This window comes from Camelus bactrianus, chromosome 12, assembly GCF_048773025.1.
Source record: "Camelus bactrianus isolate YW-2024 breed Bactrian camel chromosome 12, ASM4877302v1, whole genome shotgun sequence".
In the NCBI taxonomy this organism is placed as follows: Eukaryota; Metazoa; Chordata; class Mammalia; order Artiodactyla; family Camelidae; genus Camelus; species Camelus bactrianus.
Window position 1 is genome coordinate 3,690,093 of NC_133550.1, and position 17,625 is coordinate 3,707,717.

Below are 17,625 nucleotides of genomic sequence, written 5' to 3' on the forward strand. Positions count from 1 at the left end.
CAGAAGCTCTGTGGGGTTTTCAGCAACTTCTAAGAGCATAAATATTCCTGAATCAGCTAATCTTCCTCCCAACAAGTGAGGAGCAAGCCGGCAAGTCCTGGGTGCCTGTGGCGGCCAAGCTGTGCAGCCCAGGCTGCTCACCGAGGAACAAGGAGAAAATCTTAAAAACCTACTTCCATGCTGTTTTTCACAGAATCTCAGAACTGAATGTTTTAATATTTAAAGAGGGGTGATTAGTTTTTTTTATATATTATTTTATTTTTTTCCTTTTTCAGTATTATTAGGTATAATTATTACAGTTCAACTCCACATACACATTGCATGTAAATACATGTATAGAGTATACTGCATTTTTTTAGTTACATATATGTACTAATTATTGTTTCTAAGAACAGATTAGAGTTTCAGATTTTTAAACTTACATAGTTACCAGAGGAATAAAGCCAACTACAAAAGAATAATAAACAGAATATGGTAATCCAATCACAAAGGACAGTCATATGTGCTTAAGCATATTCAAGAAATCAAAATAACAATTAGTTCATTTGTGGTCTTATTATTATTGCTATTAATTTTAGATTCCTCATAAATGAAGTCTTATGGCATTTTTCTTTCTCTTTTCACCCCACTTCACTTAGAATGACAGTCTTCAGGTCCATCCATGTTGCTGCAAATTGCATCTGTTATGGCTGAGTAGTATTCCATTGTAGATATGTATCACCTTGTCTTTATCCAGTCATGTGCTGATGGACATTTGTGTTGTTTCCATGTTCTTTGTTCTATGTCCCTTCTGGCAACAATTACTGATTTTAAATATTTTCCACCTTAAAATCCTTCCTGAAGGAGACGTGGTAACAGGAATCAAAAACAGTTACAGCACAGGGTTGTGTGTGATGGGCCCTAGGGCTTGGTAGGAAGGTTGGCAGAAAAGATTTCAGATTCTGATCAAATGATTCCTCCTCTTGTAGCCCTGCTGACCGCCTCTCTCACGGCCTGCCCTACTAGTCTGACCAGACCCTTCTGTGAATCCCACTGTATTGTGCACAAATTTTTTCCAATTGGTGTCATCCCGCAGGGACCTTAGGTGAGGCACCTAAGCTCCTGTGTTGGTTTCTTCCATCAGCCCTTAACTTCCTTGGGAGCCAGGACTGTCTCATTGCCCCAAGGATTCCTAATGCCTAGTGAGATGCCTGATACAGCTGGTACTTAACGAGCACATAAGTCAAATGGAAAAACCTGATCAAAGAAATGGCCCTCATTTTTCAGACATGCCTACTTGAGTACATAGGGTAAAATGACATGTTTTCTTGAATTTGCTGTCAAATACTTCAACAAAGGACAAGTAAAAGAACAAAGGTCTGAATAAAGGAAATATGGAAATGTTTGTGAATTCCTTAATCTGGGTGATGGGCTTATTGTACTATATTTATTGATGTATACTTAAGTTATTTTATAATTTTCTTATCATTAGCTGAATAGCAAGTATTAATACGTATTAATTGAAATCCTTTGAGCCGACCAAACTTACCCCACACAAAATGCTTAATGTCCTAGTAGTGTGTCTTACAGAAATCTTTTCCCATAAAGACAGGAAAAAGGGAAAGACAGATCTGTGCAGTATTTCCACATTGTCAAAAGACCAAAGACCGACACAAAGAAGAGATTCTAAAAAAGATAAAGAGGCTGAAATCAATGTCCTGAAAACCTAGCCAAGAATTCTAAATGTCCCAACTTAACTAACCTCAACACTGCCGCATCAAGAATGAGGCAAGTAGAACCTTGAGGATTTTTTTTAAATAAATAAACAATGATCCAGTTCCTACCACAGGCAATTATGGTAAGAGTGAGTACATGTTCTAACACCAACTAGTGTACAAATTGTAATTTATACTTGATTCAAACTGCTTCTTCTATAAAATCTGAATATTTTTATTCTTAAGACAGATTTGTGGCATATGACCTAGTGATAAAATTTTCAACTCGCTTGTATTCAAAAAGTTCACCAATGTGAGAGTTTATTACAACAACTATTGCTTTTTGGGAAACCCATGTGCCTTGTCACTCTCTTCCATAAGATTTCCTGTGGAAAATTCAATCCCTCCTTCAGGAAGGGGCTGAGCAAACAGTCTGATGGAAAACCTTCATACACTGCAACACAAGAAAATGAAAATGACAGTGAGCAGCCCGTGAAGCTGGCAGACACACACAGCTCACGGCTGTGTTCCCGCCATGACTTTCTGTAACCAGCAGGGAAAATGTGCATTTCAAGAAATAGACATAAACACTTTTCAGGACCTGAGCACATAATTTCCCTTTCAGGGTTTAGTGGGCTTCCATTTAATTCTATGAGAAGTGTTTAAAACAACAGAACAACAGCTGAGGTATGGTTTAAAGTAACATTTGTCTTAGTGAAAATAAAGCCAGCTGATTGTTATCATTTTTACTTTATTTGATCTCACTCTCCTACTTTACCTCCCCAACCTCCTCCACAAAATGATGGTGAACGTCCCCTCCTGGGTCAGAAGGCTAAGTAGAAAGTACCAATCACATGGAGGTGTGCTTTGTTGTTTTATTTTTCAAAAGAAACATGTTTCATTCATGTGATTTAAAATTAAGATCAAGAAACAAACTCTATTCAATGAATGGTAGCCAACACATGTCGTCATAGCTGCTCATCAGGTTTGGCCCCACGTTACACACATTTACATGGACATGTGACATGTGCTGTCATGGGACATGGTGAGTGGGGACAGGGTCTCTGCTCTCACAGGGCACACAGCCTGGTGGGGGAGGCAGTGTTCAATCATTGCCTTTTTTTTTAATGTACTTACAAATTATGGGAAATGCTATGTAAAAAGAACAAAGTGAGTCAATGAAAGTGAAAAGTTCAAGGACAGTATTTAGGTGAGGGAAGACAGGGAACCTCTTTGAAGAGCTGACACTCCACTGAGACCCAAAGGACAACTCCGGTGCTGCAGGTAAAGGGCAGGGACACATTGATAAAGGGCTGATATCCAGAATACACCAAAATCTCTTTAAACTCAAAAAGAAGAATGAATAACCTGCTTAAAAAATGAGCAAAATGCCTCAACACACACCTCAACATGGAAACTAGATGCCAAAGAAATCTATGGAAACATGCTCCACAGCATCTGTCATCAAGGGGCTGCAGACTGAAACAGTGAGTTATCACTGCACACCAGTCAGAACTGCCAAAACTCAGAACACTGACAGCACCAAATGCTGGTGAGGATGTGGAGCGTCAGGAATTTTCTTGCATTGCTGGTGGGAATGAAAAATGGCCCAGATACTTTGGAAGACGGTCTGGCAATTTTTTACAAAACTAAACGTACTCCTACCATATGATCTGGCAACTGTGCTCCTTGGTGTTTACTGAACAAAATGGAAAATTACGTCCACACACAAATCTGCATACAGATGTTAATAGCAGCTTTATTCATAATCACCAGAACTCAGAAACAACTAAGCTGTTCTTCAGTAGGTGAATGGATAAATAAACTGTGGTCCAGGCAGAAAATGGACTATTTATGGTGTTAAAATAATATGAGTTATCAAGGCATGGAAAGACATGGAGGAACCTTAAATGCATATTACTAAGTGAAAGAAGCCAATCTGGGAAGATTCTGCAACTGTCTGATTCCAACTGTATGGTGTTCTTGGAAAGGCAAAACCACAGAGACTAAAAGATCAGTTACTGTCAGAGGCTAGAGGGGAAGGAGTAATGAATGAGGTGCAGCAAGGAGCATTTTTAGGGTCACTAAGACAGACTACTCTGTATGATGCTGTGATGGTAGAAACGTGTCATTGTACATCTGTCCAAACCCACAGAGTGCACACCACCAAGTGTAAATCCTAGTGTCAAGTGTGGGCTCTTGGTGATGATGACGTGTCAGTGTAGGTTCACCCATTGTCGCAAATGCACGCTCAGGTACAGGCGTCAATAGTGAGGAGGCTGTGGGGACAAACTGCAGTTCATACACCCAATCCAGCCCCAGCCACTGCTGTGAATAAAGCTCTGTGGGTGTGTGGACTGTCCGGCTGCTCTGGCGTCTGAACAGCAGAGCTGAGCAGCTGCACCAGAGATCAGGAGGTTTGCAGATCCTGAAATATTGACTCCCAAGCCCTTGACAGAAAAAAGTCTGCTGTGTCCTGCTCTACACGAATCACAATTCACCCTGTTGAGACAGGAGAGCAGGGCCCAAACAAGGCATGGTTAATCGGACTGAAGCAATGTTTTAGTCCCAAAACCTTTGTTGAAGTCCTGCAGAATCAGTGACAGACTGTAGCCAGGAAGCGTCTGCAGAAGGAGTCGGTAGCAGGCCTTCCCGCCAGGCTCCGGGATGCCGGGGGCCACGCGCTGCACGGGGGCCACCCACTTGAAGAAGACGGACTTGCAGTGGAAGCCGATCAACTCATAGAGCTCGGAGAGGACGCTGCACTGCTGAATTCTCTCCTAGGAACGCTGAAGCACAGGGAAAAAAGCAACAAGCATCTGAACGAAACATATAAGTGAAAAAAGACACGTAAAAAATGTTTTCCCATAAAACAGAGACCTGATGACACAGGAAGGAAGAGGAAGGCTGACTTCGTGCACTGATGGGACCGGATGCAGAAATGCAGGGAAGCAGCGCTATGCAGATGCTCCAGACCCCCTCCGACCCCACCTATCCACGTTCATCCTGTCCTTTTCCTAGAAAGGCCTGTATTCCCTGAAACAGGAATCTGCTCCCTACACATGAGACGCAGAGAAAGGAAGGAGCAAAAGAAAGGGAAAGTAAAGGAACAACGTTTCATCTAGACCCTAGTATTTGGGCAGGACTTTCACCAAATACACATCTTCTCAAAGCACAGAGCACACAGTGAGAGGCTGACAGTGTGACTGCGACTTCTGCTCCTTAAGCACCAGCTACCTGCCAGCACACGCTGCGCCCCTTACTGAATCATTACAATCATCTCAGAAACTATTACTACCCCGTCTCACAGGCAAGGAAATCTGAAACTCGGGGAAGAATTATTATCATCCTGGACAATGTCCCACGACCCAGAATTGTCAGAGCCTCCACAGACACTGGACTAAAATTCTCCACTTCACCACGGGCCCTGAGCCTCAGGCTAAGGCCACATCAGGCCTGCACGGGCCCAGAGCACGAGCATGTGGGACAGGGAATGGTCCCACTCGAAGTGCCAGGCCAAGGCCCTCAGAAACCTATGAAATGAAACCAAATCCCCAAACTCCTTTCCAACCCACTGCCCTGTCCGGGAGGACTGCTCGGCACATCTGCGCTGTCACCTGTGCACAGGCTGAGCAAGGGGCCCAGACAGTGACGTGACGTACCAGTGGAAGTGGCTAGGAGGCCGCTTCATCACAGGACAGACTCTCCCGGCTTCCAACGTTAACTCTCCATTCCATTTTCAACTGGAAAGTAAGTTTAGACTTCTTTTCCTCTCCTAGAAACAAAGAGAGTGGTAATATCAGCAGGAAGCTCAAGACTGAGGAAGATTCTCCTGGCCATCTGGAAGGATAGGTCGGGGAGGGAACAGAGACTGGGATCAGAAAGACCCGTGTTCCAGTCCAAAGTCTGCACGTCACTCGCTTTGACAGTTTACTTATTAATAGAGGTGAAAAAATCTAATTATGATTGTTGGGAAAACTAATTGAAATAACGTATGCCACTAGCATACGTATAAAATCCTTCATGAGTGTCCCAGAAATGGAAGTGATCGTGGTTAGTTACTGTCTGCCAAGTCTTGGGTGCTAAGCCCACATCAGCCAGCCAGAGATGTGCCAGAGAATGCCTCACCAGCTAGCAGCCTTCTCCAACTTGGAAACTCACAGTGTCTGAAGAACAGGCAGTGGTGGATGCTTTGGGACACTCTGGAGGTAACACTCCAGTGATGACTTTAAAAAGCTGGAGAGAATTTAGGGGACCATACAGTTCAAATACAGAAAACACATTCCATGTCTGCCCACATTCATCTCTAGCCATGATGATTCAGAGAGGAAATACATATTCAAACGTACACCATTTTCCCACATAAGTGCATCAAAACAATTTGGAAAGAATGTAACTTTCTTCTCTAGATCACACAGCGGGGATTACAAGGTTTGTACTGAGAGCCCTACTTGTAAAACATCTGCTATCATAACTGGGTCCACTATCAGTCCATTCAAAGAGAAGGATGGAAAAGAACAAAGCCAAGCTAATACGCTCCGGTTTTTGGTGGGTTACAATGTCACAAAGGAGATGGACAGGTCATCAAGGAACCACCCTGCCGTGATCACGGAGCCGGGCAACGGGGTGGGCGGCAAGATGTATGACGCAGCCGCAGCTGTGCCCGCGCTTCTAGGCAGGTATCCAAAGTCTCCTCGACATGGCGTCCAATGCTTGTGCCCACGTCCTCATCACCTGAGATGTATTTAAGAGAAAGGAAAACTAATAAATGGAAAATACCTTTGGTGGGCACACCGTCCAAAAAGCAAAGTCACAGTTTGACAACTGGCCATCCCGGTTCCCTGGGATTCATTCTTGGAGAACCTTAAAAACCACCCCTCTGTCCTCAAGAAGTGCTGCCTACTTGTTCTATCTTTGGCTCAGGGATACAGCACGTTCACGTGAACTTCAATGTCTGCACAGATTTGACTGTCTTTCTCCAGGTTCATTTGTCCATTCTGAAGAGGCCTGAGTTAAGTCCATTTTCTGTAAGATCAATTCCCTCCAGTGAAAACTCATCGAGCCTGCAATTAAAAGCCAAATGAACAGGACTGTCCTCAGCTAAAAAGTTCACCCACCCTTCACTGCTTTCTTAATTTCCTTTCCTAGCTAATTGCAACAGACTAAAACCTCCCTCCACCCAGCTCCCCAACTATGTCAAACAGAAAGTAAGGTCCATAAAAGAGGAGACAACTCCATAGTCACCTCTGAATTCCTAGCATATACTAATGTCAATAAATAGAACTATGATTATGGCTTCTTTCCTTTAAAACCTTTCTGGTTATTTAAATGAGACCTTGGAAGAGAGCTGTTTGGGTCTAGTATCTTGATCCAGAAGACTCAGGAGGCCTTTTTAGGAATGGCTGTTCACTGTTTCATTCAAAACACAACTTCTCATTCCGGGAGGAGCTGTGATTTTCTGCCAGGAGATTGTGGTCACTCTCATGCCAGAACAGCTTTAAACTAAATCCTTACTTTGGATTTGTTATTTTTCCCTGCATCCCCAAAAATTGACTTTCCTTAATTTCTTGCCTTGAGGAATGATATTTTTCTTTCTTTCTAATTCACCCTTTATTAAACAGGATTCTCAGGATGTGCTTGGCCTTACATAGGATGAGCCATCCAACTCCCAGTGTGAGAGGCCCGGGGCTCACCTCCCGCCCTCCTGCCAGGGCAACTAACACTCAGTTCAGGAGCCAACCGGCACCCCAGGGATTCTAAGTCTCACGTATCTCCCAGAATCCCTGCTTTCTGATATGACTTGGATTCTGAGTATTTCCCCTCACTTTCTTGAAAATTAGCTGTGCAGCTTGAAAGATGAGGAAGGAAGGATTTATTTCTTAATCAGCATTTTAAGGAACTTGTGTAATGAAAGTTTTCACGAGTTTCTAGAACACTCCATTGCCGAGACAGAAAACACAATAGATATTTTCTAAACTTAGGTATCATGTGCATTGTTTCTTTGCTTTTGTTTTCTTAACTACTAACACACATTTTTTAATTAAAAAAAATAAGGCCCGAAATAGGATAGAAACTTGAAGGGGCAAACAAAATTTAAGGGCAAAGAAAGAAAAATGATAAGTACTCTACAAAGTTAATATAATACATACACTATGGATCAGATCAGCAATTCTCAGTAACAGCTAATTGAAACATGACCATGAGGTAAAACGTCTCTCCTGTCAGGAGATGACCAACAGATAATAGAATTAAAACAACAAATTAAAATTCTAAGTCTGGCGAGGTATAGAAGGCTACCAGCTAAATGTGTCTACTTCTGGAAAAGAGGGAGGCTCACCAGCTCTTTACTGTGGAGCCTGAGCCTAGGGGAGGGCGGTGAAGAACCGCCCTGTAAGTATCTAATTAACAAAGTGGGTTATGAATAAAGAGACGTGAGCTTTGATGACAGAGATGATACTACTATTCACTTGTCCTGTAAAGAATACTTCACGTTCAGCGATCAATACCTCGGCGTCCTCAGGGATTGAGATTATAGGAAAATGCACAGCCCGGGCCCAGACCTCCTCTGTGAGCTCGTGACACTGCACTTAGATGTCTCAAGAGCAACTCCAACTCCACCTGAAAAGAGCTCACTTCACGGTGCTCCTCCCATAGCCGTCCTGCCCAGGGCCCCTGGTTGGGAGGGAAGGTCTCTCTGCCCCTCCCACCTCAGGCCCATCACTCACAGATGTGACTGGACCCCTCCTTCAGGGCTCAGATTTCCTCAGTCACCGAGACCCACCACCGACACCTGACCTACCAGGTATTCACAGGCACTCCCTCAGCACTGACTTTGGGCTGGGGACCACGCTGCACACTGTGCGAATGTTATCTCACTGGATCTCCACAACAGTCCTGGGAATTGGGTACATCACTGCTTCAATTGATTAAATAAATTGTTTCACTTCCTTGAGTGCGTCATCCAAAGTGACACGTCTACTGAGCCACAAACATGGGACTGAAAACCACTTGAAAATTGAACACTGCTACACCTCGCAGCCACCCTACTCTGATTCGTCACATCACTTTCTGCCGAGCCTACTGAATGTTTGCAAGCATTCTACAAACACAAAAGTGATCTACGAGAGCACCCCACTCCCCTAATTAAAATCTGTCAATGATGGTCCACTGCTCTTCAGAGAAAGCCTCACCAGGCCTGAGCACAGCCCAACGGCCCGGCATCCTCGTTCCCTGCGTGGCCACGCCGCCTCACCCACCACGCAGCACAGTGCCGTGTCCAGGACTGGGATGCTGACTCCGTACAAAACGGGGCTCGTCTCACTCTAACAATGATCACCCTCTTCAGTGGTCACCCTCTAAAATGCTGACTCTCAGAAAAATATTTTCTCAGGATGAATCAATATCTTTTTCCTTTCAACTTCCAGTCATTGATAATGAGCTCCCCCAAAAAGAGAGAAGACTTAATCCTCAGTCTCCTTATCTGTAAAGTGGGAATAACAAGGAAATATGTAAGGTTTTCAGAGAAATAAAACTCATGTGAGTCTGAGGGACAATTCCCAACATACAGTAAGCACTCAATATGGGCTTACTTAGTATTAATAAGAATATGTTGCATTCCAGCAACCTTAAATCAATGATTTATGGCTTTGTCCAACAGACTACTGACAAACAGTTGGACGAACCCTTTTGAGCAGATCAGCACAAGTGTATTGGGAGAGGTAAGCGCTGCCTCCAGTTACAGCTCAAACTCTTACATGTTGTTTGAGCATTTAGTTGTCATTATTGAATAAAGACAGGTGTTCTTTAGTCAAAGCTCCTGAAACATAAATCTTCAAAGATAGATACAAATTAGGTTTCAAGTACAACATTCTCACTAGAAATTATTTGAAAATGATAGTCTTAGCTCCTCTGTACATCAAAAGGGCATGTTCTTAATGTATCTGACTATATACACTGAAAGGATTGTTTAAAAGAAATTAAGATGAAGCCATCCTAAATAAGTTCTCAGTATCATCTGCACAAAGCCCCACCCAAGGGTCTCATTTCTCACTTCCACATAGGTGTTCAGGTAGTTTAACCTGGGTCTTGGTTTTTTAAAACACAGGGAAGGGAAGAGTTGTGGATAGATTTATGAAGCAATTATAAACCTAGTGTATTTGATGTGTAGGAATCCTAGAAATAAACAAATTGATATATAGTCCCACCCTTAAGAAGCTCAGCCTTTCCATTTACAACAGCATTAAAAATAAAATGGGAGATACATTTAACAAAAATTTACAAGATTTGTACATTGAACAATTTGAAGTATCACTGAAAAAATTTTAGAAGATCTACATATACGGAAGACATCCCATGTTCATGGAATAGTAGACAATATTGTTAAAAATGTTAAGACTCCCCAAAGTGATCTACAAATTCAGTGGAATCGCTATCAAAATTCCAGCTGACTTCTTTGCAAAAATTGAAAAACTGATCCTAAAATTCATATGGAAGTGCAAGGGGCCCAGGACAGCCAAAGCTATCTTGAATAAGCAGAGCAAAGTGGGAGGACTCACTTTAAATGTTACTACAAATCTATAGTACTGAAGTCATTATGGTACTGTCATAAGTTTGGGTACATAAATCTATGAGACACAGTAAAAATTCCAGGGGGGAAACTTATATTTACAATCAGTTTTCAACAAGTGTGCCAACAACACTGCAATGAAAGAATAGTCTATTCAACGAATGGTGCAGGGAAGGCTGGGTATCTGCAGGCAAAAGAATGAATTTAGAATCTGAAACCCCCTATTGTATATAACAAATAAAAATTAATTGAAAATGGATCACAGACAGAAACGTAAAATCTAAACCTATAAACTTTCTAAAAGAAGACATAGTATAAATCTTTGTGGTCCTAGGATAGGTTATGGTTTCCTAGATACAATACCAAGAGCAGAAGTGATAAAAAAAAAAAACCAGATAAACTGGACTTCATCAAAATTAAAACCACTTGTTACAAAAGACATCATCAAGAAAATGAAATGAAAGGGGAAGTGGGTAGCTCAAGTGATAGAGTGCATGCTTGGCAAAAAATAAATAAATAAATAAAATAAATGAATAAATCTAATTACCTCCCCTATAAAGGAATTGTCTTAATGTTTAAAAAAAGTAAAGTGGAATGACAATCTGCAGAATAGTAGAAAAAATTTGCAAAGCATATATCTAATAAGAGACTAGTATCCAGGATATAAAAAAAATGTTTACAACTGACCAATACAAAGAAAATCGACCCAATTTTTAAATTTACCAAGGAATTAAATAGATACACAAATGGCCAATAAGCATATGAAAAGATGCTCAGCATCACTAGTCAAATCAAAATCAAAATGAGATCTCATTTTACACCCACTAGGATGGTTATAATCAAAACACGGACAATAACAATTGTCGGTCAGGAGGCAGAGGAATGGGAACCCTCAATATGCAGCCATTGGAAATGGGCAATGGTGCAGCTTCTTTGGAAAAGTCTGGTGTTTCCTCAAAAGTTTAGTCTTATCATATGGCTCAGCAATTCTACTCCTACATATAGGGTCATCCCTCAGTATCCTCGGGGGATTGGTTTCAGGAACCCACCACCCTGGATTCCATAATCCAAGGATGTTCGAGTCCCTTTACAACCAGCCATCTGGATCCATGAAGTGGAAACTACAGATATGGAGGGCCAACTGTACAGCCAACAGAATGAAAACATATTCTCACAAAAATTTGCACATCAATATTCATAGCAGTATCATTCAGAGTAGCCAAAAGTTACAAACAATGTCCATCCATCAATGAATGGGTAAAAAAATTATCAAGAATAGTCCCAAAAACTTTTGGTCATTGAATCTTTGACAAAGGAGGTGAGAACATACAATGGAGTAAAGACAGCCTCTTCAGAAAATGGTGTAGGGAAAACTGGACAGCTGCATGTAAATCAATGAAGTTAGACTACTCCCTCACAGCACACACAAAAATAAATTCAAAATGGCTTAAAGACTTAAACATGTAGACAAAACACTACAAACCTCTTAGAAGAAAACGTAGGCAAAACATCTGACATGCATCTCAGCAATGTTCTCCTAGAGCAGTCTACTCAAGCAATAGAAATACAAGCAAAAATATACAAGTGGGGTCTAATTAAACTTTCAAGCTTTTTCACAGCAAAGGAAACAGTAAGCAAAACAAAAAGACAGCCTATGGAATGGGAGAAAATATTTACATTCAATGAGACTGTCAAGGGGTTAATTCCCAGAATACATAAACAGCTTTTACACTTCATAAGAAAGAAAAATAAACAATTCAATCCAAAAATGGGCAGAAGTGCTAAAGAAACTTTTCTCCAATGAAAACATACAAATGGCCAATAGGCACATGAAAAAATGTTCAATATCATTATCAGAGAAATGCAAATCAAAACTACAATCAAGTATCACCTCACACCAGTCAGAATAGCCATCATTCAGAAGTTCAGAAACAATAAATGCTGGAGAGGCTGTGGAGAAAATGGAACCCTCCTACACTGTGCTAGGAATGAAGTTTGGTGGAGCCATTGTGGAAAACTGTATGGAGATTCACCAAAAGACAAAAAATTTACTTCCCCTATGACCCAGCAATCCCACTCCTGGGCATATATCCAGAAGTAACCCTAATTCAAAAAGACACCTTCCCCCAAATATTCACAGCAGCACTATTTACAATAGCCAAGACATGGAAACAACCTAAATGTCCACTGACAGATGACTGGATAAAGAGGTTGCAGTATATTTATACCATAGACTACTACGTAGGCATAAAAAAATAATAAAATAATGCCATTTGCAGTAACATGAATGGACCTGGAGAATGTCATTCTAAGAGAAGTAAGCCAGAAAGAGAAAGAAAAATACCATATGAGATAGCTCATATGTGGAATCTTAAAAAAAAAAAGAAAGAGAAACTTATCTACAGAGCAGAAACAGACACAGAGACATAGAAACCAAACTATGGTTGCCAGAGGGGAGACGGTGTGGGAAGGGATAACTTGTGAGTTCAAGGTTTGCAGATACTGATTATGTATAGAATAAACAGCAAGTTTATACTGTATAGTACAGGGAAATATGTTTAATATCTTATAGTAACTTATGTTGAAAAAGAATATGAAAATGAATACATGTATATTCCTATATAACTGAAGTGTTGTGCTGTAAACAAGAAACTGATGCAACATTATAAACTGACTAGACTTCAATGAAACTATTTTTAAATAGACCAAAAACAAAAAAAAGAAAAAGAAAAAAGATATTATTAAACCAAAAGAATAAATTACTGTTTCAGGCTACAACATGGATGAACCTTAAAAAAGTATGCTGAAGTAAGCCAGACACAAAAGGACAAATACTGCCCTTTTAGGTGAAGTGTATCTAAGTGTTCATTGTACTACTCCTGTAAATTTTCCGGAAGTTTGAAGTCTATTAAATTAAAAATAAAGTGTATTATTCATTAAAAACATAAAACGATCCCTCACAGGAGGGCTTAAAATAATAAATGAAGAAATGCATGTAAATCTCCTGGAACAACACTTTGCACATCCACACACAGTCACTGCTGTCACTGCCACTCAGAGGTTGGTACCAGCGCTGATGAGAGCTGCCTCCACTCGCTGCCCTGCAGACAGTTGTGAGGGCCTGGGGTCTGACAGGCAGGGTGACCTGGAACCTGAGTCAGACACAGCAATGCCCCAGACTCTGTGTTACCCAACTTTCTTATACAAGCTGCTACATGTAACATAAACACGCTAGAGGGATGTATCTTACAACATAGGCAATACAGTCAATGTTTTACAATAACTATAAATGGAGCAACTATTGTACACCTGAAACATATATTGTAAATCAGCTATACCTTTTGAAAAAATTAAAAAATAATGTAAAAATATTATAACTTTAATATCAGTCCAGTTTTTAAGTAACTACTAAACAGCTTAGAATGTATAAAAGCATTTAAGTGTGATGTTTATTTACATATTTATTTACTTTCAGCCTCCTGCTAAAAGAGAATTTAAACAATTTTTTAAACACAGCTTAACAACAATAACAACAAAAAGACAAAAGTGAGAGTGAAAAGAAAATGGAGATTCAATACTTAAATGAAACCAGGGGGAGGTAAAGTCATAAAAATGGATGCCATGAAGTCAGGGTAAGTGTTAAAGGCCGACTAGAAATTCAGCTGTAAGATTTTTGGCAGCTAAAGCAAAAAGAAAAAGATGAAGGGGCGGGTGGTAGAGCTCAGTGTTAGAGCGTGTGTATAGCATACACAGGGTCTGGGTTCAAGCCCCAGGGCCTCCACTAACAGATAAATACACCTAATTACCTACCCCCCCAAAAAGAGCCCCAAAGAAAATAAAAAGAGGAATTTGTTTCCTAAAAAAACCTGATATTAAATTTAGATTAAATACTTAAAAAAAAAAAAAAGAAAAATAGAAACAAATGAGTGACACAAGCGATAATGCCCGTGAGATAAATCTGTGGTGCAGCTGGCAGGTCCCCATGTCCCACGTGGGAAAATCTGAAACATCTTTCACACCACCCAGAGTCATCCTCAGCCTACCCCACCCCTCCCCCTGTTAAATGCAGGAGCACAGCCAGGGCCGGGCCTTTGTTCTCTCTGTGTCATCACAGTGAGACAGGATGGAAGGGGGCAGAGCACAGCCATTCAAGGAAGGCCAAAGCAATTAACATCAAAATGGTGAAGGATTAAACCCCCAATAGGCCTTGAGGCTCAGGATGAAGAGATTTAAGTTCTAGCAGATCTTGAGCTTCATTACACACCCATTGTAATAGTAACATGGTGAATAACAAGCCCCCAGGCACCATGGCAGTCCCAAGGCTAGACAAAAATGGTCAAAGGGTGAAATGGCCAACTCCCTGTGAATTCCAGCCCCTTGCCCTTAGGCTGGTCCTTCTACTTATTAGCATATGAAACCACGAAGCCCATGAATACAAGCAACACAGCACTGCCTAGGGGTCACACCTCTCTCTCCCGTTTCAGAGAAGGCCCACACTCTGTGGAGTGTGTACCTACTTTTAATCTGAGCATCAAACCCCCACACATCGTGGAATATCTCTTGCCTTTCAACAAATCTCTCTGAATAAATCTACCTTTACTCAACAGTGGCTTGCCCTTGAATACTTTCCTGCATGAAGCCAAGTACCCACATCTGGCAGGGCACACCCAAGGGGCTCAACCAAAGCCTGGGACACAGCCCTTCTCATGCCCCACTTATTTTTTCTAGTATCAACAGGACTGGGTTGTGAAGGGAGCTCTAAGGCCCCGGCTAAGGGACAGAAGCAGCCCCAAGGGCTCAAATTGGTGGGCAGCCTCTCCCCCAGCAGGGGCCCTGGGGTCTGCCCGGTTCTCTGTGTTTCTTTGTCGTGCTGAATCCCCAGCCAAAGAGCGTTCTCCCTAGGCCTGTCCCCACAAAACCCTTCTCTCCAAAATACAAGCACATCATGTCACAGTCCTCTTGTTCAACCAGGAAATGTTCAGCCCACTATTTCCCTCCCCAGTAAAGTACCTAACTGTCCTCCCTCCCATCCCACCACTTCTTTCTTTGTGACAACTCTGCACTCTCCACCCACCATCCTGAACGCAGGTGCCTTGCTGGCTGGGACCGAGATGTTTCAGTCTTACACAGCCTGCGTCCTTTCACTTTCCCCTTTCTACCTTAAAAAGCCTTTCCTGAGTCTCCCACCCATCTGATTCTGAACTTCACAAAGTGCTGAGTTTACGGTCACTATGTGCATACATCCCAGGTTTTGACTAGGTTTCCTTCACAAGATCAACATTAAGGCGCTGCATCAAGAAGTTTAAAGAGGCTATTCTTACATCTGAGCGGAGGAGCCTGCATAAAATTTAAATGGCTTTAAATAGACTGTTAACCAGGGACAGAGAGGTCGCAGGTCCTAGTCAACAGTGTCATGAGGCAAAATGTTCTTCAAAGGCTCAGAGTGGCTTCTGAACACGGAGTCGGCAGGGAGGAGGTGACAGGCAGTGAGTGGAGTGTGTGACAGAGCTTACGCTCCCCCAGCTGGGGAAGAATTGAATTTTTTTCTAGTTTTCCAAACAATTTCTTACTACCTTTTTCTCCTACTGTCACATACCATTTCCTACGAATTAAGAAAATCAATATCAGTCATTTGGGCCACTTGGGAGAAGCTACACGATGCCATTCACAGGGCTGGGGCATGACAGCCACGCCAGCCTAGGTTGAAAGACCAGTGGGGGTATTTTCACGGTAATCACGGGCATGCAGCAAACTCCCCAGCTTCAATGACCTCATCTCAAAGTTGGGGCCAATAAAACTACCAAGCAAAGTGCGTGATGATTATGGCCAACATCTGTTTACTAGGTAAGTGCCCATGACAGCTGCCGCTTAATGGGGAATGAGTATGACTAACGAGGCCCAGTCTACCTGGTCACACGTGCCCTGCCTTCCTGCCTTTGTGCAGCAGCAGAGCTTGTTTAGCTGAGATGAACGCCCCCAGAGCAGCCCCGACGGGAAAGCTCCCAGCGCTGCACGGCGAGGTCTGTTCCTTTCCTTCTCAGAGCTGATCACAGTTTGCAGTCATCTGTTTTTATGTTTATCCATTTTGTAACTGCCTCCACCCCGGAGTTTTGCTCAAGCAGCACAGGGCCAGGTATGTCTTCCTCCCTGCTGGATATTCTGGGCTGGGAGACAGCCGAGCACACATCTGGCTCAGGTGCTGAAAGGAGAGGGCAGAAGGCCCAGGGGCCTATGCTGAACTGAGACCCCTGCACCCAAAATTATGGTCTGACTTTGGGCAAATTACACAGTCTTCTTTACCCTGAGATTCCTCATCTGTCCATGAAAATAACTGCCCATGGCACACAGATTTACCAAAAGGAAATAACCAAATTCACAACCTATTCAAGGGGCTACCAGTGCATCCTCAACAGACAAATGCTGCCTTTATGACTCTGACACATGCGAAGCGGGACGTCCACACACAGTGAACACTGCTAAGTGCCAGTGTGTTAAGTGCTTCATGTGTGCTATAATACTCTTTACAACTTACAACAATCCCAGGTAGAAACCAATATTATCATGCCCATTTCACAGATTCACCAACAGGTTAGGAGAGGTTACATTCTAGTCCAAGGCCCCATGGTGAGGAAATGGCGATTTAAACCTGAATCTGGGCCCAGGCCTGGGATCCATCTCTCTCCCATCCACCTGACCACTTGCCTATGAAATCCACCTGTCCAATACACAAGTTTGCAGCCGGCCAGCTCTTGAATGCAATGTTTGCCACCGTTTCTCAATGTTCATTAATTACCATATACTGTTCTCAGGAACCACTACAGAAAAGAAAGGTGGGCTTACGTCCCTGCCCACAAAGAAAAGGAATTCTGCCTTCTCCTGTAATGTGCAGAACACCTTCCCTACACCACCATATCCTTTTGTATGCTTCCTCCATGTTTATGTTTGCACACTGCTTATTAAATTAGAAGGTACCTGAAGTAATTCCATCTCGGTTGCTTTCCAAGTTTGCAGATTATCCATAATCATTCTGTGACCGAAAATACTACAGTGTGAATGAAAATACTGCAACCATGTAAGTAAACAAAGAATGCTGAAACCAAATCATCAGTGGCTGCCAACACACCCCAGTGAAGACAGGCCTGCAGCCCAGCCACTACAGCCACTCACAACGGTGCCCTCTGAGCAGACTCAGAATAAGAAAGGACAGGATACTTGCCCTAGATAGCTAGGTGCTTGTCTAAAGAATGAATTCAGTGAGTCAAAATGTTTGCTTCCTCCCATACATGGAAAAGCACTAAATTCTTGAACTTGAGATACCTGGCTTTCTTTAGATAACAAGCAATCTTTTATTGTTCCAACAACCTT

At 42.2% G+C, this 17,625-nt stretch overlaps 1 long non-coding RNA gene across 4 annotated transcripts in view; it reads right to left on the bottom strand.

The window, feature by feature from the left end:
- Positions 1–233: 233 nt before the first annotated feature.
- LOC141579335 (uncharacterized) overlaps positions 234–17,625 on the bottom strand; it is a 114,754-nt gene continuing 97,362 nt past the window's right edge. For all 4 annotated transcript variants that reach the window (XR_012510508.1, XR_012510507.1, XR_012510509.1 and 1 more), the window contains 2 exons: positions 5,357–5,469; positions 234–4,483 (listed from right to left, as the gene is read on the bottom strand). This is a non-coding gene — a long non-coding RNA (uncharacterized LOC141579335). The remainder of the gene's footprint in view (positions 4,484–5,356; positions 5,470–17,625) is intronic.